The sequence below is a fragment of the Bidens hawaiensis genome, unplaced genomic scaffold (assembly GCF_021521415.1).
Source record: "Bidens hawaiensis isolate Kalapana, Puna unplaced genomic scaffold, B.hawaiensis_p1.1 tig00024848_1, whole genome shotgun sequence".
Taxonomy (NCBI): Eukaryota; Viridiplantae; Streptophyta; class Magnoliopsida; order Asterales; family Asteraceae; genus Bidens; species Bidens hawaiensis.
In genome coordinates this window covers 271974-296126 of record NW_027493943.1, presented here as the reverse complement: position 1 = coordinate 296126, position 24153 = coordinate 271974, and the positions used below count along the sequence as shown (strand labels likewise).

Genomic DNA, 24153 nt, shown 5'->3' with positions numbered 1-24153 from the left:
TTGTAAATTACTTTAAAATGGGTGTCTTAATTTACCCTTGTTTGGTGTATTATATATAATATAGATATATACATATATATATGTTGATGATGATGGTGACACCGATGTTCAATGACATGTAACCCGTATGATCGACGACGACCATGATAATGTATACGATGATCTTACTGATGGTAGCATGTACGACTGATGATGTCGTTTGATGACGACAACAATTCATAAGATGGTGCCGACAGTGATCGCTAATATTGGGTGTTTTGTTTACGATAACCCATACGATGCTGACTACATCCCGTACATAGCAATCGGATGATGATGATGATGATGATGATGATGATGATGATGATGATGATGATGATGATGATGATGATGATGATGATGATGATGATGATGATGATGATGATGGACATGTGTGATGATGATGACGACACTGATAGCGAGATATATGTTACCCGTATGATCAACGCCGACTACGATAGCCTATACAATGACCACGTTGATTACCCGCACGTCTGATGATGATGCCGTTTCATGGTGACGGTGATCGATGATTATCATGATGATAACCACTATAATACATGATAACGATGATAACTTTATGATGTTGATCATCATCATAACACATATGGTGATGATGATAACCTAGAAGATGATAATGATACAAAACTACATATGATAATGATAACACTAGAATGTTATGAGCTTCTCTATTACGAAGTTGTAAATCTTATCCAGAAAATCTTACTAACGGTTAAGATAATACTTCAATAATGGATAAAACTTTAACTTTATTTAAAAAATACGATTTATTAAACGAACTCAACTTTTAATGAAATTTAATACCGGAATGTTAGTAAAAAAAAATAAAAAAAATGTTTTTATACTATTTTTAAAAAGTTATAAAACAAAAACCAATATATATATAATTAAATGTGTAGAAATAAATAAAACCAATATTCAAAACCCTTTTAACTTCAAAACCCTAAATCGACTTCTACTTCGCTTTACTGTAATTCGTAGACATCGCTTATCCCTGTAAGAACATAAAAATACCACGTCTCAATAATGGAGTTAAGTTCCTGGTAGATATCGACAGCGATTCCATGGGTAAGATGGTATGTTAATGTTATCTGGTTAATTTTTTTTATGAAACATTTTACAGTTTTGCAACATATACATTCTAAGAACATTTTTTGTGTTACTTATAGCTCATTCCTAAAGCTGTTCAACCAATGTTTGCTGACATGAAATCGAATACCGGCTGTTGTTTGATTTATGATCAAAGTGGTAGAACATTTTATGTTGTTATAATCAAAGTACTTGATGACTTTTATTTTGGAACCGGTTGGACTGAATTAATCAGAGAATGTTGTATAGAAGCTGGAACATATGTTGTTTTTGAGCTTAAATCAAGATCTATGTTGAATATGTTTACTTTCAAAAGAAACGTAAATGATCAATCCGGTACTATGATATGTATTCCAGTCAGAAACCGACACGTCCATTCCTTGGTAAGTTTTAATTTCTGTTTTTAATGATTGTTTCCAAATTCAAATGTCTTTTAATTAACATGTTTAATAGGATTTCCCTGAGTGGTACGTGATTCAAGAATTTGGTGACAATTACATGAATTCTCTTTTCGAGCTTATTGCTCCAGATAGATATATGTTTAAAGTTTAATGTCTTTGGGATGGAATGGGTTGTAGGCTAGAGGATGGATGGATTGAGGTTTTTAAACAAACCAACTTGAAAGGTGGTTCGTTTGTTGTGTTTGAAATCATATCAGATAAGACATTTCATATTAATGTCTTTCATGAAGATGGCATAGAATTTATCCTTCCTGGTCCAAATCAGCTGTTTATCAACTATCAATTAAGAAATTAAGGTAATTCCTCCCAAAACCCAATTCATCTTGATGAGCAAGATGATGAATCTAAAATCGTCTTCCACATGAACGTCACCAAGAAAGTGGTAAATTGAATTTTTAAATTTCTTTTTTATTACAAGTATATTTGAAATTTGCTTTTCACAGCGTCTTCTGCGTCACATTGCCACCAAGATTGATGCCTATGATGGAATGCCAATCACTTTGGTCAATCCCGAAGGTCGTAAAAAATGAGACTTCATGGTGAACTGTCGGACCTGAAATTTAGATATTGGTTACCAAAATGGAAAATTTTCAAGGTGGAAAATGAAATACAGATTGGTGATAAGTGCAGATTTAAATATGACTTCAATGAAGCTACTTTGTTAGTTTCAAAAGTTGATTAGTGATTTAGTGATGTTTGGAAAATTTGGGAAATATTTGGTGATGTGTTTGGTGAATTTTGGAATATTTGTGATTTGGTTGGTTATTTGTATATGTATGGTTGTATTGATACACTTTTTAGTTTATTGTGTTGAATGTTGGTTGGTTAGCTTTTAAATGCTTTACTTTTATAGTTTCTTGTATCATTTATTTTGTTATTCACTCTTATTTTGTTTCATGGAATGTATTGTAATGGTGCCTTTTGTATGAAAACTTTTAATGAATGGTAATTATGGTTAAATCTAAAAATAAAACAAAAAACACTTTGTTAAAAAACACTATTACGCTTGTAACACGCTAATATACATAAACATATATTAATATCCTAATACGCAATACACGTTTATCCAACCATCTTCTGGCAAAGTGCCTATTTTTAGCCACAGGTTCTCTGCCAATAATCTATTGGTTCTTAATTAAAAGGGAGACAAAACTCAAAAAGCTCCAAAATATTGGCTCCAAATATTCAAAAACTCCAAATTACATTTAACACTCCAAAAATCGAATTACACTCCAAATTATTAAAAATTTTCCACTCCACAAATCAGACGATGAAGCTTATAGATGAAATAATCGAAGAAGAACATGTTTTATACTCCGATGAGGAATCCAACGACTACGACGACGCTCAATCAGACGACACTGAAGGCTACTCCAGTGAGGAAGCCAACGACGACGACGGTCGGACTGGTAGGGAGGATGATATAGGGACGATGGTTATCGAACCCATCAACAGTTTGGAGGCTATCGAACCCATCAACAGTTTTGCTACTATGAAAAAACCTACAAGGGGGTTGACGAGGTTACCTAAGCTGCGTACCCAATATGCAAACTCTGGTGGTGTCAGACTGGCAGTGGAGTTTGATAATCTGGGTAGGTTCACTGGCCAAAACAGATCAAAGTTTGCAAGTTTTTTAGGGATGTTGTAAGGGAAATAGTTGGCTTGAGACATTTAAGTTGGAGGGAGGTCACAAAGGAGCTTAGAGATAAATTGTGGGAACAAATAACGGTTATTCTTTATTTTTATTTGTGCATTTTATATTTTGAGATGTAATTTACCTTTACTTATTATATTATGCAGAAATATTTTGAGATTGAGGCGTGTCGCAGGCCTTCTGTGATGAATCGGCTCGGACACCTTCTTCGGGATTTCAGAAGAAAAATGTATGCCAAATACATTATGCCGAACATCGGTAAACCTCTAAAGCTGAAGGCGATACCCAAGGGACACAGGACGATGATCAGGCAAGAAGACTGGGATCGCTTCGTTGAGTACACACAATCAGAGCAGTTTCAGGTATAAATCCTCTACTCTGCAAACGCAGATTGATCGACTATATATGGTTTATGTTTTTTGTTTAAATATAATGAAATGATTATAATGTGTGGTTGAAGAAAAAATCGGCTTCATCAAAGGGAGCTCGAGCAAAGAATGTTTTTGATCATCACATGGGACGAGGGGGTCATACCTACATTCGAGAGAAACTGGTAATCACCGTCAGCTGCTTTCTCTCTAGTTCAATGATTTTTTGGTTATGTGTCTAACGCATGACCGTCAGCTGCTTTCTCTTGAATATTTTACAAGGTCAAAAAGAAGGAAATTGGTCCGGATGAGATCCCCGACCGTGCATTAATGTGGATGAAAGGAAGGGAGGACAAAGATGGTGCATACAAGAATGTTGTTGTCGAAGGCGTGGCAACCAAATTAGTATGTTTTAGTATTAAACATTTTAAATCATATTAAAGTCAATTCATTACCTTATATTGGTATCAAAAACACTTTAGTCTGTACAACTTGTCTCAACACTTGATGTGGATACATAAGCGTGTTACAAGTGTATTAGAATATTTGTTTTCTTGCAGGTTCAGCATGAGGAGCAGATCGCCTCCGGAGCCCTGGCACTTGAACCGTGCACAGATGTCGTCACCTTAGTGCTTGGCAAAGAGAAAGGTGAGTTTTTAAAAGGGATTGGGTACTGATTGACAACAGGTAAATATTGGGGTGTGAGTCGGGTAAAAGGCTCGTTTAAGCATCGGATTGCCCAAATTGAGTATGAGGCGGTGCAGAGAGATGAAGTGGTAAACAGGTTGACGACTCTACTTAAATCCACGAATGCTATGCTAGCAAGCCGATGAGAAGGAAAAGTTAGCATTTGAGGCCAGGTTCAGACATCTCGAAGGATTGTTGTCGCAAATGTCGGCAAGTCAAGTAAGTGACGTATGCTACATATTAATTAATGCATTCGACGTACATAATTAGCACTGTTTTTGTCACAATTCGTAGGTAAATCCTGTTCCCAACCAGGTTGGTTCTAACCAAAGTACTAGTGTTGTGGCGCAAAATAAAATGCCAGCACTAGTAAGTATCTGACAGTTTCTTTGTTTTTTACAACTTTCTATGTGATTTTCATTTTCCATAACCTAATAAATTGATTTGTAGGCCAGTTCTGTGGGAAACATCTTAACCTCAGTGAGGCTGTGCAACAAGAATCCGCTTCTCAGATAAGCATTTGACAGTTTGATTGATTTGTTTTAAAAATAATTAACTTTCCATGTGAGTGTGCTGATTTTGCATAAGTTAATTGTAGCCCAAGTCTGCGGATAAAATAGTTGTCGAAACGGTACCCGCTCCCCATATCGCGACATCAGTAAATATTTGACAATTTCAGTACTTTTTAATTCGTTTCCAATGTGAGTGTGCTCATTTTCTATTACCGAATTGCAGGCCAAGTTTGTGGAAAAAAGTGTTGACCAAATGGTACCTGCTCCCCATATCGCGACATCAGTAAGTATTTGACAATTTCAGTACTTTTTATAATTCGTTTCCAATTTGAGTGTGCTCATTTTCTATTTACCGAATTGCAGGCCAAGTCTGTGGAAAAAAGTGTTGACCAAATGGTAGTCGATCCCCATAGCGCGACATCAGTAAGTATTTGGCAGTTTCAGTTTTTATATTTTATAACCTAATAAGTCTAAAAATTCCAATTTCTGTTATATTACCAATGAAGCCTGTAGAGAACAATGTTGACCAAGCATCAACACAACTACACCACACTCCGGATAGTAAAGGCTCGAAAAAACCATCATTGAGTATTTGGCAATTTCAGTTTTTCCTTTAATTGTTGATTGATTCATTGAATGGTTTTTAGGTAAAACGGAGAAGCCGTAAAAGAAAAGTTGATGTATCTACGGATGAAGCTTCCCCACCTGCTGAAATAAAGGTATGTACTGCGCGAAACATTGTTAATTACCCACCAACATGGGTATGTACTTATATATTGACTTCAACTAAGCCATCTTAATTTCACATGCTGGTTTATAGGTGTATGAGTGTCGTTTATGTGTGCATGACAAGCGTAACAAGGTGGCAAATGGTAAAGTTTATTGGTAACCGGTTCCACAACAGTTGCTTGGAAAAGCAATCCCGGAGGGTTGCTATAAAGTTAGTATTGATGGAGCCATAAATGAACAAGCAATTATTCCATGTGAGGCAGGTGAAATTACGACTGTTGGCAACGCAATTGGTACTTTTGTTGCTTGGCCAGAACATCTAATCTTATGTGACCAGGAGGTTTGTTCCCTTTTAACGTAACCAAACAAATATCTATGTTCTTTTTCATTTAGTTTAAAAAATTAACACTTGTGTTTGTTTGTGTTCGTTTGTTTATAATCTAAACTAACGTAATTGAACAAAGATAAACGAACTTCCCGCCGAAAGGTTCACGAACAGTTAAACGAACGTTCGGTATGTATGTATGCATACTATTTTGTTCTATTCAATTACAAAATAAGACATTAATTACACATATTTGTTTTTCATATTCTGTTGTTCCAGCTACCACCACTCCCATCCTCAAAAGAACCAGACAGAGCTGGCAAGAAGGCAAAGGCAAAGTACACAATGATTGACCGGGTGACCAAACAGAAGACAAGGAGCAGTGCCAAGAAAACCGACGCCTTAGCTAGTATATAGGTAGTCGTTATTTTTGTATTTTGTAAGATATTTTGCATATACATTTGCTTAAGTGAATATTATTGTTAATATAATTTGTTTCTAATTTGTTTTGTCATGCTTGCTTATAGCTGTTTTATATTACTGCACAAAAAAATAAAAATAATTATATATTGCCTAATTACACACAATTTGGCCACATAGAACACATTAAATAGGTGTGGCCAAAAGTAAGACAATAGCCACACCTGAAATTACAAAAATTAGAGTCTATAAATGACCATTAGCCACAACATAAACATTTTGTGTGACATACGGTAAAGACAATGGCCACACCACAAACTACAAAAGAGTTTTTGACTAGCAAGTTCACATTTTTAGCCACATTGACAACAACCTCCAGTGTCTATCAGATATGATTAGCCACACAGTACCTCACTATGTGTGACGAAAAGTTTGACAATAGCCACACTTTAAATTAGGAAAAGCATTATGTGTGTCAAACGGTAAGACAATGGCCACACCGCAAACTACAAAAGAGTTTTTGACTAGCAAGTTCACATTTTTAGCCACATTTACAATAACCTCCAGTGACTGTAAGATATGATTAGCCACACAGTACCTCACTATGTGACGAAAAATTTTACAATAGCCACACTTTATATTAGGAAAAACATTTTGTGTGACAAACGGTAAGACAATGGCCACACTATAATCTACAAAGGAGTTTTTGAGTGGCAAGTAAACATATTTAGCCACTTTTAATGTAATATCTAGTTTCTATATCATATAATTAACCACCCTATTATTAAATTTAAGTGGCCATTTCTTTGCTATATCCACACAGTATAGGTCACAATGCAAGCTTAACACAAGCCTATTGGCCACATTAATATAAAATTCATGTTGCTGAAACATGAATTCATGTGGCTATATAGATGCAATGGTCACTCATAGTAAATTTTCATGTGACCATTTTCTACCGTTCAGCCACACTTATTGGAGAGGCTTCTTGATGGCCAGCAACTAATGCATGTACCCTTTAGCCACACTTCATAAGGCCACTAAAAACTCTGTGTGGCCATATCATAGCCACGGTGTCGCGACCTTTGGCCACATATGACCTGAACCAAATGTGTGTGGCTAAAGGCCTACGGCCACACTTTTTTTGTGTGGCCGAAGGTCAATATTCACGTAGTGTATGTAGTACATTTTTTGAGTAAGTATATGCATTTTCCATCAAATTCAAATTTTTAAATTACGTGAGACTTTTAAGGTACCTAAAGGGTCACCTAGGAAGGGTTTTTTATTTAGAAATGTGTGATAACTTGGAATTAAAAGCATATGATTATCGAGATAGGGAAAATGAGTAGAGACAAGGAAATCAATGACTGGTTTCTGTGTATTTATGGGAAATTATGTGGTTTCCTAAAGTAAAAAACAAGCCACTATACCAAGGTCTTCTTTTGAGGCCGAATACCGGACTATATGTTCTGCAACTTGTGAAGTCATGTGGGTTGTGAACTTGTTAATCGAGCTCAAAGTAAACTTGGGTTTTCCTGTAAGGTTGTTTTGCAATAATATTGTAGCAATATCTATTGCTCACAATAGTGTATTTTATGAGAGAGAAAAAGTAAGCATTTTGACTTGGATATATTTTTTCTAAGGGAAAAATTGCAAGAGTGTACATAAAATTAGAGAACATACAGTCCAAGTTTCAAGTGGCTGATGTGTTTACAAAAGGATTGCTCGTTGGTCAACATACTGAGATGTGCAAGCTGCTTCATATGTATCATATATTTGGCTATTGAATTAAGAGAGGGGGATGGGGGGGGGGGGTGGGTTTAAAATTACATGGTAATATGTTCAATTGAATATTCTTATGCTGGTTAATAATTGCTTATTATAACTTGTTTTTTTCTTTATGGAATGCGACTTTGTCTCGGATGAGCTTTGGACATCTGGATCATATTTACATTACATTATGCTCATTTGGACTTGGACTATTTTTGGATGCTTGTGGTTGGAATTGGCCCCAAAACTGAAGATGTTAAGGCCTTTAGGTTGTTACGAGATCAGTTAATTATTTGTTCTCCCTTAAAATAAAGGCTATATTAAACGAGTTGTTGAGTTAGTTAAACCTAACACACATTCATCTTTTAGTTTACACGCTTCATTTTCACTCTAGTTTTTTTTTTTGTATATGATCTAGGGTTAAATTCATTGTGTTTATGAATCGTTGGTCTGTTATATTATAGAGAGGTGTTGAGATCGTTGTGTTTGGTTCTTAATTGTAATCGAAGGTTTAAATTTTGTTGCGTTTAATCCAAGTTAATTGAATCAGTTTAGTGTTACCGGTATCCATTTTTACATTTACTAGTTACGACATCCGCAAGGACACATATGTCTATATATATTATATATGTTTTGTAGAACAGAATTGTAGATTAATTTCGTGTTATTATATATTTTTTAGCATTTATATAAACTTTGGAATATTGTTATTGTTGTGTTATGTGTTACAATTAATAATGAAGGCGGTGAGAGCACGATGAGCATACAACGCCCACATTAATGTAAGCAACTTGAGATGGTGCCCGGTGGTAATTGTGATAGAGGAAAGGCTTACAAAGTGTGTATGAAGAGGCATGGTAAAGACGTTCGGGGACATTGTGACAATGCAACCAAAAGTGAATGTCACTATTGGTGATAAAATCCTTCACATTATCATTATCATGTTATAAGAACAAAAATGGTTCAATTGATTTTATTTTAGTTGGTGTCTCCTAGTGGACTAGTAGCATAAAAATAAATAGAGTTAAGTGCAAAAAATCACCTATGTGGTGGAGGTGTTTTGCAGGAATTGATCCCATGGTGTTAAAATGGAGGGAAATTTTGTCTTTTCATGCGTAAACCTAATCTAATAATAAAAATACAGCAATCGAAATGGATGTTGAGGAAGAAACTGACGGAAAACGCCGGTAGTTGATTGATGTTTCGGTGGATCAGGTTTTCGTGGCCATATCCGTTGAGATATAGATGACAGAATCGTCCAAGCTTTTCTTGAAAAAAACAAATCTGGCTTCCAGAGATAAATGTGAAGGGAAACTCGACTGGATTCATGCAACCTCCGTTAACCACCTCTGTCGCTCACTGCCACCGGCTGCAACCTCTGTCACACTCTCTAGCACCGTCGAACCCACCTTTGCAACTCCCATTACCCACCTCTTTAACCTATTATTTCCCGGCGTGTGGGATGGAACCACATCCAAACTGATCCATTAAAATTGATGATCCAGTTGTGTTTTAATGATAATCTTAAAGATGCATCGATGAATAGTTGTGTTTCATTTTGTTGAATTGATGAATGGTGGGGAGAGATGGTGGTGATACAATGATTATTTGGTTGGATCATTTGGAGATACAATGGCGGAGCTCCTGTTGTTTGGTTAAGAAGAAGATTGAAACAAACTTTTATCAATAATCGTTTTAATCCAGTTAGTTGTGTGTGTTGTACTTGGTTTGGCTAGACCCGGGTTCGAAACCCATGGTGCTGCACGGTTTTGTTATTATTTTTGGAGGTAACTCGTTCAATAGAAGGAAGGTCCAAATTGCATATATTAGAGCCACAGAGTTGCAAATAGCAAGGACATTAGTGTCTTTTTACAAGGAAAACAAACATTGCGGCTAACGGCCATACCCAATTGCAAAACAATGCTTACCACAGGGGTGATATCTACGACGCCCTGCTTGCGGTGCGCACATATAATGTATATATGTGTGAACCCTTGGGTGGGCAAAAGTAAAATTGCACTAATTTTGACGTTATTTTACTAATCACGTGAAAATAACGTTAAAAGTGGCGGAAGGTTAATCAGGAATCATGTGGTGGCGTTGATAGCCGAAAGACAAGGGCACATGCACCAATCAGCCGGTGTCCCGATGATTGAGTGTTATGTGTCTTATGTCCAAGGCTTGATTCAAAACTACTATCGAGCCGGGGGTCTCACCGAAAGCAGCCTCTCTATCCCTATGGGATAGAGGTAAGGCTGTCTACATCTTACCCTCCTCAGACCCTACCATAGCATTGCTATTGGTGGGATATACTGAGTACGATGATGATGATGATGAGGGGTGATATCTACGCTTTTACCACCACAGGGTCAATTCCTACAAAACGTCTCCCACCACAGAAATGATTTTTGCACTTAACTCAAATAAATATATAAAAACAACTGATTTTGCCTTTGGAGTTAATTATATGTTCTGTTTTTGTTACTATATAAGTAGAGGAATGAACTTGTTGAATGAAGAAATTAATTTCAGACTAAGCATGGAGTTATTAATCGAATAAAAAATATCTTAATTCTGTGTAATCAGTCTCATATTAGTAAATACACAAAATGGCAAAACTAGTCCTTTATGTTTGCACGTTTTTTCAATGGTCGTCCTTAGACAAACTTAATGACAAAAAACATCCTTTATTCTTAAAACTCTATCACGGTATGTCCTTTGGCCCTAACCCAGTTATCTTTTCTCGTTAAATCCGGTCATGTGCATTGCACATGGGGGTAGTATTGTAATTTTACATATTTATTTAAATATTGGAAATAAAAAAGAAAATATATTTAAAAGTAAACTCTCTCTCTCTCTCTCTCACACACACACAACCACCATTACTAGTCATCGTCGGCCGTCTCCACCCACAGCCACCATTACTAGTCACCGCCGGCTGCTTTAGCCCTAAATCCACACATTAAAAACCCTAAATCCACAATACTCTTCAATCTTCATAATTACAAAATCAAAAACCCTAGCTTTAGCCCTAATCCATCTCCACCATCTCTGTTTAGCATGACACCACCACATCTCCAGTAACCATTACCACCATCACCGGTGACCACCACCAGAGCGTCACACCATTAATCAACCATATACCCTAAAAGCCACAAACCACCACCACCATTCTACAAAACCCTTCTGTTTCATCTCGCCAGAACCCGAGACATGGTCGGAATCACCTAATTGTTGGTGCATAATGTCAGTAGTTCAGTATCTAGTGTTTTGTATGTGTCTGTAATCGTGTTAGATTGGTTGTTTTGGTTTTAAATATGGTGTCACACAAGTTTGCCTGATGTAGGCGAACTTGTAGACAAGCAAAGTTAAGACAACTTCGCCTAGTCTGTTAGGCGAAGTTGTCGAGGCCTATATATGCCTAACTTCGGCTTGTTTAGAAAAAAAGGGTTTTTGGGCAGTACGTGTAAGTGATATTCGAGATCACGTGTTGAAGAGTTGCAATACAACGTGTTTATTAGTATTGTAACTTGTGTTTGTGTATTGTCTCAACGTATTATATATCTTACGCTCGTATCGTATTACGTGGGGATTCCGCACCCTCGTGTTACGAGATACTCCTGTGTAGATCCGGCTGGGAACCTACAATTGGTATCAGAGCGTTTGCTCGTGATTGTGTGGTTCGGGATTATCACACGGGTGTTAAGATCGTTCCGTTCAACTATTCGCGGAACGAGTTTACGTTGAAATACCTAGTTTTTGTGTCTTACCCATCTCCCACCATCAAATATAACCCATTACACCTTCGCATACCTTGCAATACGTCAAATTAAAACCTGCAAAAACCTTGTGTTCATCAGGCGAAGTTGCCGTCATCGTTCGTAGGGTTTAAGCGAACTTATAAGGTTTAAGCGAAGTTTTAGCTCAAGGCGAAGTTAAGAGCAGGCGAAGTTGTCAACAGCGAAGTTAGGAAGTTAAGTGAAGTTAAGTTGTTAAGCGAAGTTGAGTACAAGCGAACTTATAAGGTCAAGAGAAGTTATAGTGCAAGCGAAGTTAAGGTCAAGCGAAGATAGGAAGCAGCGAAGTTAAGCTAGCGAAGTTAAGCTCAAGAGAAGTTAAGCACAACTTCGCCATCTGATCACTGTTAAAAAAAAAAAAAAATTCTTTGTATTTCGAGTCGTGTTTCTTTCAACTATGACTTCGATAAACATTACAGAACTGGTAAAAATGGAGGTTGAAGCCAGTTCAGCAACTAAAGCTCCAAAAATGCTTAAGGATACCGATTTCGTTGCATGGAAAGATCGGTTTGAACAGTATGTGAAATATCAAGATGCTAAGATGTGGGTTTGCATTCAAGATGGATACATTCCACCAACATCCTTGTTTGAAGGTCGTGATCAAATTAAGAAGTACAATAAGATGGAAAAGGAAGAAAAGAAAATGTATGAGGCATAAAGTAAAGCTCATGCAGCAATAACAATGGCTCTTCCACAAGAGATTCTTCATACCTTCAAGAAGTACAAAATCGCTAGAGAGCTATGGGAAGCACTAGAAAATAGATATGAAGGTAATGTGGGGATACGTGCTTCCAAGACAAAGCTACTAAAAACCCAATTCTCTGTAATCAAATATTTGAAAAATGAATCACTTGACGATATCATCACAAGATATTATCACCTGATGACCGAACTTAGCAATTACTCCATTGAATACAAAGAAGAAGAGATAGTAGAGAAACTTCTTGATGCTCTTCCACCGAAATGGGAAATGTACACGGTTTTGATGAGAGAGAATAAAAACTTTGCCAATATTGATTTGGAAACAGCAGTCAATAAGTTACGAAATTTTGAACTTAACATGGTTCGGAAGGAGACACCAACTGATCAGGTTCAGGATCCGGGAATGTATGGTGCGAAAGTCACTCCAAGTTCAAGTTCAAAATCAGAATCCTCTGCCTACTACTGAAAGGGAGAATCAAACTCAAACTCAACTCGTGATGGTCATGTGACTCTCAATATGGATGGTGACGTATGTTTCGTAGCTGGAGGTAGTAATTCTTCAAAACCTCAAACCACAACAGGAAATTTCTTGTCAAATGTTCCGAGCTACAACTACCCACAGATGCCCATGAGTGTTAAATCAGCTGAACAACAGTTTGCTCTTTATGCATCCTTCATTGCATCTTATGAGAACTACATCAAAGGTAAAATAGTCGACCCAGCAACTTTGGATGAAGACTATGATCAGATCGATGCTGATGATTTGGAGGAGATGGATCTGCAGTGGCAGATGGCTATGATAGTAAGAAGGGTAAAGAGATTCATGAAGAAAACGGGTAGAAAGTTCGTTGGAGAAAGACCAGGGTTTGATAAATCAAAGGCTCGATGTTACAACTGTCAACAGAATGGTCACTTTGCTAAGGAATGTACAAATGAGAGAGTCGAACGAAGTCAGAACAGGCCTGCACAACAGAATGGGGGAGGTAGTAAGAATAGGGCTATGGTATCTAGACAGAATGGTGGATACAACTGGAATATACAAGTTGAGGAAGTGTTCGAACAGGCTAACTTGGTAAACATCGAAACGAGAGGAAGTGAGAGGGAGACGGGAGAAAATCAAGCATATATGGCAGAAGTGAACGATCAGCTCTCTGAGGTAAGTTCTGAACCTCATTGTATACAATGTGAAAATCTGTCTGAACAATTGAAAACAGTAACTGATCAGTTTATTAGTTTGGATGCACAATTTAAAACGTTAAAAGAAGATCATCACTATACTAAAACTAGAGAAAACAGTTACTCGGTAAAAATAAAAGCTAGTGAAAAGGATATCAGAAGTTTTAAAGCCAGTCTAGCTGATAAAATACAAGTAATTGATCTTAGTTATGAAGTGTTAGAAGAAAAAACCAAACTAATTGCTGAAAGAGATAAACAGATAGCTGATTACCAGGTAAAAGTGGTGGAACTAAACGGAAAAATTGAACAATTTAGAAATTCATCAGCTATGCTAGATCACATTATAAGTGTTCAACGTTCCCTGGATAACAAAGGGGGAATTGGATTTTCTGAAGTTCCACCACCGTATAACAATAACTATACCTATAATCCTAGTAATCAAAAATCTGCTGATGTTGAGATTAGTCAGACAGTTCCAGTCAATATTTCGACTAAAGAACCTGAAGTTAATAAGAGCGAAACGAGTAAGCCAATTTCTAATATTGAGATTTCTATTCCTAGCTCTGTCTCATCAAATTCGGACAAGTCGTCCGAATCGGGTGAGATAAAAGAAGAGGTAGTGTTACTAAAACGTGGGGAGGAATATAAGCCCGATTAAAAGAATTCTTCCCTAAACCCGTTTGTCCCTCCATATGTTAGACAAACGGGTAGTAATGCAACCTCGACATCTGCAACAACTGTTGAGACGAAAGTTGAAAACAGAAGTTGTTTCAGATGCAATCAAGTAGGACACCTTATTGCTGATTGTCCTCTAAACTAGAGAATATTTAGAGTTGTGAGGCCTTCGAAAACTGAGAATAAAAGGAATATTAATTATGATACTGGTAAGAATGCGAACTCACCAAAGTTCAGATATTGGACTAATCCAAGATTTCAAATAAATCGGTCTCATTTTTTCCCAGTTAACTATCAAACCAAAAATAATGATTCAGTTAATTCACTAAGGTTTGGATGGCCTCATAGTCAATCCTCGAGAAGATTTTCTTTCAAAACTTACAGAAATCATCCTCAAACTGACTTTGGGCAACCAAAGTACTGGATGCCGGTCAACAAATTTAATCGACCCAAGATCAGTAGGTCTTGGGTCCCCAGATTTTAATCTTTTTCTTTAATTGTGAAGAACAGTCGAACAGAGCTGTAAACAATCTGTGGGTTGTTGACAGTGGCTGTTCCCGGCACATGACTGGTAACAAGAATTTGTTACGTGACTGGAAATCTGTTCAAGGAGGAAGGGTTAGTTTCGCTGGAGAGAGTGGAGGTAGAATCAGTGGAATAGGGACGGTAACAAATGGAAAAATGAAGTTAGAGAAGGTGAATTTTGTAGAAGAATTGAAACATAACTTGCTGAGTGTATCTCAGATTTGTGACAAAGAATACACGGTGCATTTTACTAAAAACGAGGCAATCGTCCTTTATCCTGGTTTCAAGATACCAGAGGCATGGGTGGTAATGAGAGCTCCAAGAGAAAAGAATACGTATGTAATGGATATGAGGTCAAATGAGATGACAACAGAAGAATCATGTCTTATGTCAAAGGCAACTGAGTCTGAGTCAGAGTTATGGCATCGAAGAATGGGGCATATACATCTTCGCAAAATGATGTACAAGTCAAGAATGAACAAGTACTAAAGGCAATTTCATCATTGTTCGTTGCAGCAAATGCAAAGTGAATATTCGAGCAGGTTCTGCAAGGGCAAATCAGTAACTGATTATGCAGAAATGAAGTTTTGATGTATCGAGCACACTATGAAAAAATAAGATTGGACTCGAGTATGGAAAATGACTAAGTGTTGCTTCGAGCACAGGAGGTGTTTTGCCCAAGCACATCTTTGTTTGGCTCGAGCACAGGTTATTTCGAGCACATCAAATTCGAGCACACTTTGTGAAACCCAGAGCATATCCTTTGTCTTCTCAAGAAAACTATCTTTAAGTCTCGAGCACACTTTGTTATTTATTCGAGCAGACTCTTTTTCGAGCATACTTTGTTTTGTCTTGAACAATTATGCTTGTGAAGAGAAAACTCAAGTTTGTGTCGAGCACACCCTTGCTCCCGAGCACACTTTTGCTCCCGAGCATGTTTGGTGGAAAATGAAAAGGCACTAAGTAATCCGAGCACACTTTTGTTTCCGAGCACTAAGTAATCCGAGCACACTTGTACTTCCGAGCACACTTTGTGCTAGTTGAAAAATTGAAAAATCACAAGTGTTTTGCTTTCCGAGTACACTTTGCTTCCGGGTACACTTTGTGCTAGTGCAAAAAAAAAAAAAAAAAAAAAAAAAACCATCACTATCGCTTAGAATTATGTCGGTTGCTTCAGTTTGAAGGACACATCTTCAGATATGTTTGGTGTTACTTCTACTAGTAGATTATGAGGATAACCATTAACCAGATGACTGAAAGTGACCGGGGCGGTTTATGATGGGTTTTTATTCTTTCGCTGAAAAATAGTCGTTCATACTTAGTTAGAAGGACACATACTCGTATGTGGTCGGTCCAGCTGATCCATTGGATCTTCAGGATAGCCGTTTACCTGAAGACTTTGACTTGATCGGGGCGATAGAATTTAAAATTTTTAAAGGGAGATGATATAATTTTTTAAAGTTTATAACTTCGTAAGAAGTTTCTATACAATGTTTAAAAGAAAATTGATCCAACCTTGGAAAGTGATAGAAAAACTATTTCTGTGTGCTTAACTGGTGAAGTTATTAGGCCTAAAAGACTCTAGAACAGCCATTGTAAGTTATGGTAGCTTTATATGGTGCGTAAAAGTAGAAGTGATACAAACTACATCTCCTCGATTTAATGTGGAGAATCATTCTGAGTTGTGCATGTCTCCATATACATCTTTCCGAATGTTAGGCAGAAAAGTGATTACCTAGTCATACACGAACCCGTGAGTGTTCTGATTCCCGTGAAGATAGAGCATCAAGTACCTACAGTGATCCAGATTCGGGACTTGCAGTTATATACTATTTGAAGCTGTATTAATATCCTTAAAAAAATTAAAAAAAATAAATAATTATTGAAAATATATGTTGTTAAGCCTTCTGAAGCTTATGTTGTTTCAACTATCAATCGAGAGGCAAGAAAAAGAATGGGAAGAAGACTCTAAAGATCGATGTGTGTTTACTGTTTAATCAAACACTACGGGTCGAAGTCAACTCGGGGTAACTTGGGGAAAGCCAAATACGCTTTGAGAATAGATAGGAGGCATCACAATCTCTCATGTGATGTCCATCTAAATTTTGAGCTTAATTGAACCTAATCCGTATCACAAAAGCGATGAAAACCATACTAAGTTTTATACCTGCCTACAACCTGTCTCTTTATGTCATAATACCGCTGAACATGGATCTATGTGACAGCCACTTAATTAGTATGATTCATGTTCGGATCTTTTCTAAAACATGCAGGTTCTCGTCTAGACTGAAATTTGATCCCTTTATTTAATTACTAACATTTTCATTGCATATCTTGTTTTATGGTTTAAAACTTGGTTACTTGGTTCTTTGATCGTAAAGTTTAAATCTTTATCGGAGAATTTTTAAAAGATTGTTGCATTATGATCAAATTATAAGGACTTGTTTTGTAAATAAAATAGGCGAAGTTACTAGGAAAGTAAAAGGGCGAACTTGTTCAAGGGCGAAGTTAAGGGTAAGCGAAGTTAACCTTAACTTCGCCTATGTATTTTTCAAACCTATATAAATGTTCAACTTGGTCAAACTCTTTACATACTTTCAAAAACTCGGCGAACTTATACCCACAGACTGCAAGGGCGACGAGTTGAGAACAAAGAAGAGTCATGATAGAGACGATGATCCCAATGCATCGAAAGGTGCAGGTGGTGAGTTGCCAAGAACTGAACAAACTCTTGGGACTTCCACATCTCAGGGGGGAGTCAGCTGGTACAGCAGGTGGATCAGGTGGTGAAGATGTTGTGGTTGTGGATGATGAGGAAACGTTGGGTGATGATGATGTGGGTGATGACGATGTGTTACCTGTTGAAGAGATTGAAAAGATAAGAGAACAGATTGTGATTGATAGTGAGATAGAGGAAGGTGAGATTGTGGATGACAGTGTAGAACATGATATTCCAGACGTTGACAAAGTGAATGTGAGTCAAGATATAGATGTGCCAGATGAGTCTAAGTGGGAAGAGTAGCCGAGATGGAAAGAAGGCTACGCTCAGTGGTTTGTAAAGATAAAGAAGCCAGCGGTTCCAACCATGTTCAAAAAGAGTTACAATATCAAAGGGTATGCTGAGTCGAAGAAGGGTATTATATGTTGGTTGTATGATGAGCAGTTGAGGTTATTTGTGATTAAACGCTTTGATGGGATTCAGTATTTTAAGAGGATGTTGAGATCTCTCAATACCTTGCCTGAGTGTGAGGTGAAGGATTTGGCTAAATTGGGGTTGATTAATAGAAGTGATGATAATATGGCCAGAATTATTGAGAAGATTGTGTGGAAAGAAAGTATGAAAGAGAAAAAGTTTGAGTTGTTAAAGCCGCAGAAAGGGAAGCTAGTTGAAGATAAGGAAAGAAGAATGCGAGCTGATGGCAAACCTTGGATGGTGATGAAATATAAGCCGGTTCGGTGTTTAAAAGAAGTGCCGATGAAGATAATGCCTAGGGATGTCTTAAAGAATCTCAAGTGGTGGTACGTTGATAGTCAAACAGCTGAAGCGGTTATGGAAGATGAAGACGAACTAGAGATTCTGAGAGTGTATGATCCCATGCACTTGGTAAATTTGTCTCAAGCTGACTTGCAGGTGCTAAACGATAAGAAGATATTCTATATTCCTGCATGGAAAGATGAAGCCAAGAAGTACCAGAGAGTGGTCTCTGTGTGTAAGACAGGGCGTTCATGCTTGAAGACGGGAGACACGAGATTTTGGGATTACTAGACACGTGATTGAAGATAGAGATATGAAGCTACTGCCAAGGGGGAGTCTGTTGGTGCATAATGTCAGTAGTTCAGTATCTAGTGTTTTGTATGTGTCTGTAATCGTGTTAGATTGGTTGTTTTGGTTTTAGATATGGTGTCACACAAGTTCGCCTGATGTAGGCGAACTTGTAGACAAGCGAAGTTAAGACAACTTCGCCTAGTCTGTTAGGCGAAGTTGTCGAGGCCTATATATGCCTAACTTCGGCTTGTTTAGAAAAAAAAGGGTTTTTGGGCAGTACGTGTAAGTGATATTCGAGATCACGTGTTGAAGAGTTGCAATACAACGTGTTTATTAGTATTGTAACGTGTGTTTGTGTATTGTCTCAACGTATTATATATCTTACGCTCGTATCGTATTACGTGGGGATTCTGCACCCTCGTGTTACGAGATACTCCTGTGTAGATCCGGCTGGGAACCTACACTAATCCAACAAGAACCCTAATTTTGATTCCCCAATTACTCAACGATTTGCCTCTGTCAGATTAAACTGACAGGGGCTTTTTGTTCCTTAGATGATTGCGACCTAAAACACACATCCACCATTACTAGTGATTGTCTTGACGGGGTTTCGGAGTTGAGGTGAGTTCCAAATTTGGGCCGAGGTTTTGTGTTGTGGTGGACTGGTGGGGTTTTGTTGAGGAAAAATAGTGCGGTGGCCTGTGGTGGATTTGAATGATGGTGGTAGCGGTGGTGGGGAGCTTGAACTGGACAGGATGATGATAGTGTTGATGTGGTGGTGAGCCTGATCAAGAGTAGAGAGAGAGAGAAAGAGAGAGGACAAAGATGGAAGAGTGATTTATTTTTAATATCATTTAGTTTCTTTAGTATATGTAAAATTACAATACTACCCTCATGTGCAATACACATGACCGGATTTAACGAGAAAAGATAACTGGGTTAGGGCCAAAGGACATACCGTGATAGAGTTTTTAAGAATAAATGATGTTTTTTGTCATTAAGTTTGCCAAAGGACGACCATTGAAAAAACGTACAAACATAAAGGAATAGTTTTGCCATTTTGTCTAGTAAAGAAAAATGATTGGAAACACTTACCACCATATTAGCCTATCTAGTCTTTTTTTGTTCTTGCATATCTTACATATTAATTATTAATTTTAAATAAAAGTGACATAATTAATAAGATACATGTTTGTAGATATTTGATATTGATTTATTTATGGATAGCAGGTACGTTTACTAGTTATTTTTATCTCACCGCACTGTCATAGGTGAGTGTTCACGGTCGTTGGCCTTAGGTGAGGGTTTTTTCACAAATTGAAAGACGAGTGTATTCCGATATGATGGATTTAGCCAATAGCCTATTTGGAGAACTCGTTAGCCGTTCAAAAAGAATATGTAAAGTTATTATATTATTAATAGTGATTTGCATAGCAGTATATATAATTTAAATGTTAAAGGGTTATAAATAAAGGTTATTTGTAATCAAGTTAATCATCACAACCGATACAAACGAGAATTAGACATATAATCTCGGACAATATATAATATAATGGTATTTAAGAAAGGTAAAAGTACTGAAAGCAATGTACATTTTTTTTTATTTTAATGCAAAACCAAATATGTATCGTTTTCAGGAATGAACTTGAATATTTTACAATAAAAAAAGGAAAAGTCAAGAAGAAATAGAAAGGAAGAGATTAATGTTATATAGGGTGATCAATTCTAATGTTGGGAATATGAGAAATTTTAAGGCCAGTCTACACCAATCTCCTTTTTACACCTTTCACTTACATGTTTACACTTGTATATCACAAGTTGATTCAGATCCTTGAAACTGTGAATCTCATCCGGTAGAGAAACCAATTCATTGCATTGAAATAACTTTAAAACCTTGAGTTTTGGAAGGTTGCTTGACAAAGAAACCAAATTCCAACAACTGTCAATGTTAAATTTTTCTAGACAAAGAAACATATCCTGATGTCTCCTGACATGTTTATATCGTCTTCATGCAAACACTTCAAAGAAGGCATGAACGACAACTCAATGACCCGAAGATTGGGTAATCTCCAAGGTCCTGAGATACGCTCACAATCCGTACAACCATCAAAACTAATTTCAACTAAATTCCTTAATGTGGCCATCCAACTTGGAGAAATAGACTTTCCGAAGTAAAAAATATATTTTCAATCTCTTAAGAAATAGATTTGGTTCTAGTCCCTCCAGAACCTCTTCATCATATGAAAAAATTTCCCCATTACTTTCTCTGTCATTAATATCTGACCAACTTAACTCTAAAACCGACAGAATTCTTTTGCACCTGAGATTGGCACTCTTGCCCTCACTTAAACCTTCAACATTCTCAAGTCTTGATATCTCCAACTTCCCCTCAAGAAGATTTAGATCCCCTAATTCCCTTAATTATTTTGGCCCCAGTCTCGCCACCAACGGGAAACAATGGAAGTATTTAGAGACTAGTTAGCTCTTTGATTCCAAGTGGCAAATGCTTGAGTGATCTACAAAGATTGATATCCAAATGTTGAAGATTAGTCATGTATTTTAGACCTTCAGGTAAAACTTCTATGCGTGAGCCTGATAAATGCAGGTGTTTCAGATGTTTGATTTTGCAAATTGATTCAGGCAACTTACACAGATTTGTACAAAAACTTAAAATCAGCATTTGCAAATTTTGGAGATACATAATTGACTCAGGTAAAACTTTTATGCTTGAATGTGATAAATATAGGTATTTCAGATATTTGAGCTTAAAAATTGGTCCAGGCAATGTCATTAACTTTATACCGGCTAAGTATAACACCCTTAGATACATTTGGTTGAAAATTTCACCAAACTTATACTCTGGTTCGGATGTGTACCTAAAGTAAGGTAAACGTAACTCTCTGAACATGAATACTGACCTTAATGATGCTAACATTCCTAAATCGCCCGACGAGAAAATAAAGCTTTCATCCGGACGTGACGAGCTCAAATGAAGCACCTCATTTGGGATTCTTACCTCATCACATGCAAGCTCCAGGATTAAACAATCATGTCTCATCAGATGTCGTGCCATGTCACGTATCAGATCATGCATTTTAAATCTATCCTTACTAGCAACCTGGAAAAAGGACCTCCAAATCAAACAATCAAAAAATTCTTCCCCGAGCACATTCAAATCTATTGCTCCTCTGGGTGGAATGAAACCGTTAACAACCCACAACTGAATCACTAAACTCTTATCCATTACATAGCCTTTGGGAAACATGCAACAGTAAGTAAAACATCTTTTCAAATGTGGAAGCAAGTTATTGTAGCTTAATTTCAATGCAGGCAAGATATTATTTTCTTGCAACTCCCATATGTCGTTGCTTTTCACACGTTGCCAATCGCTTACACTATTTTTAGACCACATTAAGCTACCCAGTGTCTTTACTGCCAAAGGTAGTCCTTTACATTTCTCGACTATCTTCCTTCCAATAGGCTCTAGCTCACTTACGTCATCTCCCTCTCTTCCTTGTGCAAATGCAAATTTGCTGAACAATAACCATGAATCCTCTTTTGATAAACATCCCAATTCATGTTGTAACTCGCGGACCTTAGCCAACATCCGACTAGTTATATGTGATCGTGTTGTCGTCACAACAGTACTTCCATCTGCCCCACAACTTAATGTTTTACTTAACTCCTCCCACTTGGTCTTTTCATTCTTTTCAATCCAAACATCATCTAGTACAATCAAAAATTTATTACCCCTTAACTTGCTTTGAAGTGTATCTTGCAGCATACTTAGCTCTGTAAGTGTACCACGTTTATTTATGAACTCAATGATTTTTTTTATTATCACTTTAACTTGGAACTTTTCAGAGACATGCACCCAACATCTTAATGGAAAATCTTTTCCCACCCTTTCATGGTTATATTGAGCTAAAGTTGTCTTACCCACACCTCCCATACCCCATATACTACACACTCGCACCTCGCCATCCTCGCATTTTCCTATATCTTTATTGCATATCTTTTCAATTGCCAACTCCGTCTCTTCTTTTCTTCCAAATACAAGGGAAGCATGTATAAGTGCACCAGTTTCCCTAACTGGCATCTCACCTTCCATTCCCACATCTACATGACTTGTGTCGCCAGGGGTCAAATTTAAAACAAATCTCCTAGATGTTATGGCATCTAGTTTTGTTCTTATGGCTTTAACTTCATGAGCAATCCTAACATGAAAAATAAGTTGATTATGACTGAGGGAGAAGAAGTCCTTTACCCTGTACTTGATGCCTCTTCTTTTGTGTAGGCGTTGTAGTAAAGCTTCAGCTGAGATCTCGTCCAATACATTTTCTACCTGTTAGGGAATTAACATATTGACGATCAAGAACAAACGAATTTGATTGAGTGTACACGTGTGTGATTAACAACAATGTAACAAACAACAGATGTACTATAATACTTGGTGAATTGTTTACAGGATGAATACATACTTATAGGCATTTGGTGCTATTAGGAATCGTACGTTGTTATCCAGAATTAACCGTCACAAAGGTTTCAAGGGGATAATTAACTGCCAAACTTAGGTTAAACTAATATGTAATGCTATTAATGTATTAATACAAACATATTAACACAAATAGTATATATGTTCATGCTAAGTCTAAACAATAAAACGTGCTTATCGCTACCTTCAATGATGCAGATTTGAGACTCCAAAGCCATAACTCTACACCCTTTTCCTTGATGTGTTTATGTTCTGCGTCTTGAAGAACAGCTTCAAGCTGCTCGAAATCATCCTTGAGAGCCAAAACATCATCCTTGAATCCCCAAAGTAGACCGAACTCTTTAATGGATATAGAACTCAGGTGTCCCGCCACTTGCTTTACAAGGGCTGAAACCGCCACATCTCCCATGATTAAGATTTCAAAGTCTTTTAATCAAAAGTTTTAATGCCACGGGAAGCTGTTTGCAAATCAAGAATTGCGTGTTCAAAAACAAAAGCAAGAAAGAGCTGTGTGTTCCATTATAACCAAAGCAAGAAAGTGTAGAAATCAAAAATATAACTTTACAACTGTAGAGGTAGGGTACCAAAAAGACCCAAATACCTTTAAGTACCACCCGCGGGTCACAGAGAATGTTCTTATAAGCCACCCGCAGGACATACGGATCACCCGCATATCACGATAGAGGAGGAACGTTCTCATAACACGCGCGGAAGCATCCAGGCATCCTCAAAAGTCATCCGCAGGACAAGACATATGTCCGCATAAAACAACTGGAGGATAATGCCAGCGGGACAGCTGTCACCACTCAAGTACTCTCTAGAAGAAAGCCCATGATTCTTACTTGTGGAATACGTGACATACTAACCAATGAACAAAGGACACCTGGCCAGGTTGTTATAACCGTGCACATGGCCAGGGCGCGATCCATCCTATCAGCTGGTGACGCGTGTCCAGGTTGTTAT

General features: G+C 37.3%; 1 pseudogene; it reads right to left on the bottom strand.

The window, feature by feature from the left end:
* Positions 1–20401: 20401 nt before the first annotated feature.
* On the bottom strand, positions 20402–23599 carry LOC143570201 (disease resistance protein RGA2-like; annotated as a pseudogene).
* Between the last annotated feature and the right edge of the window lie 554 nt (positions 23600–24153).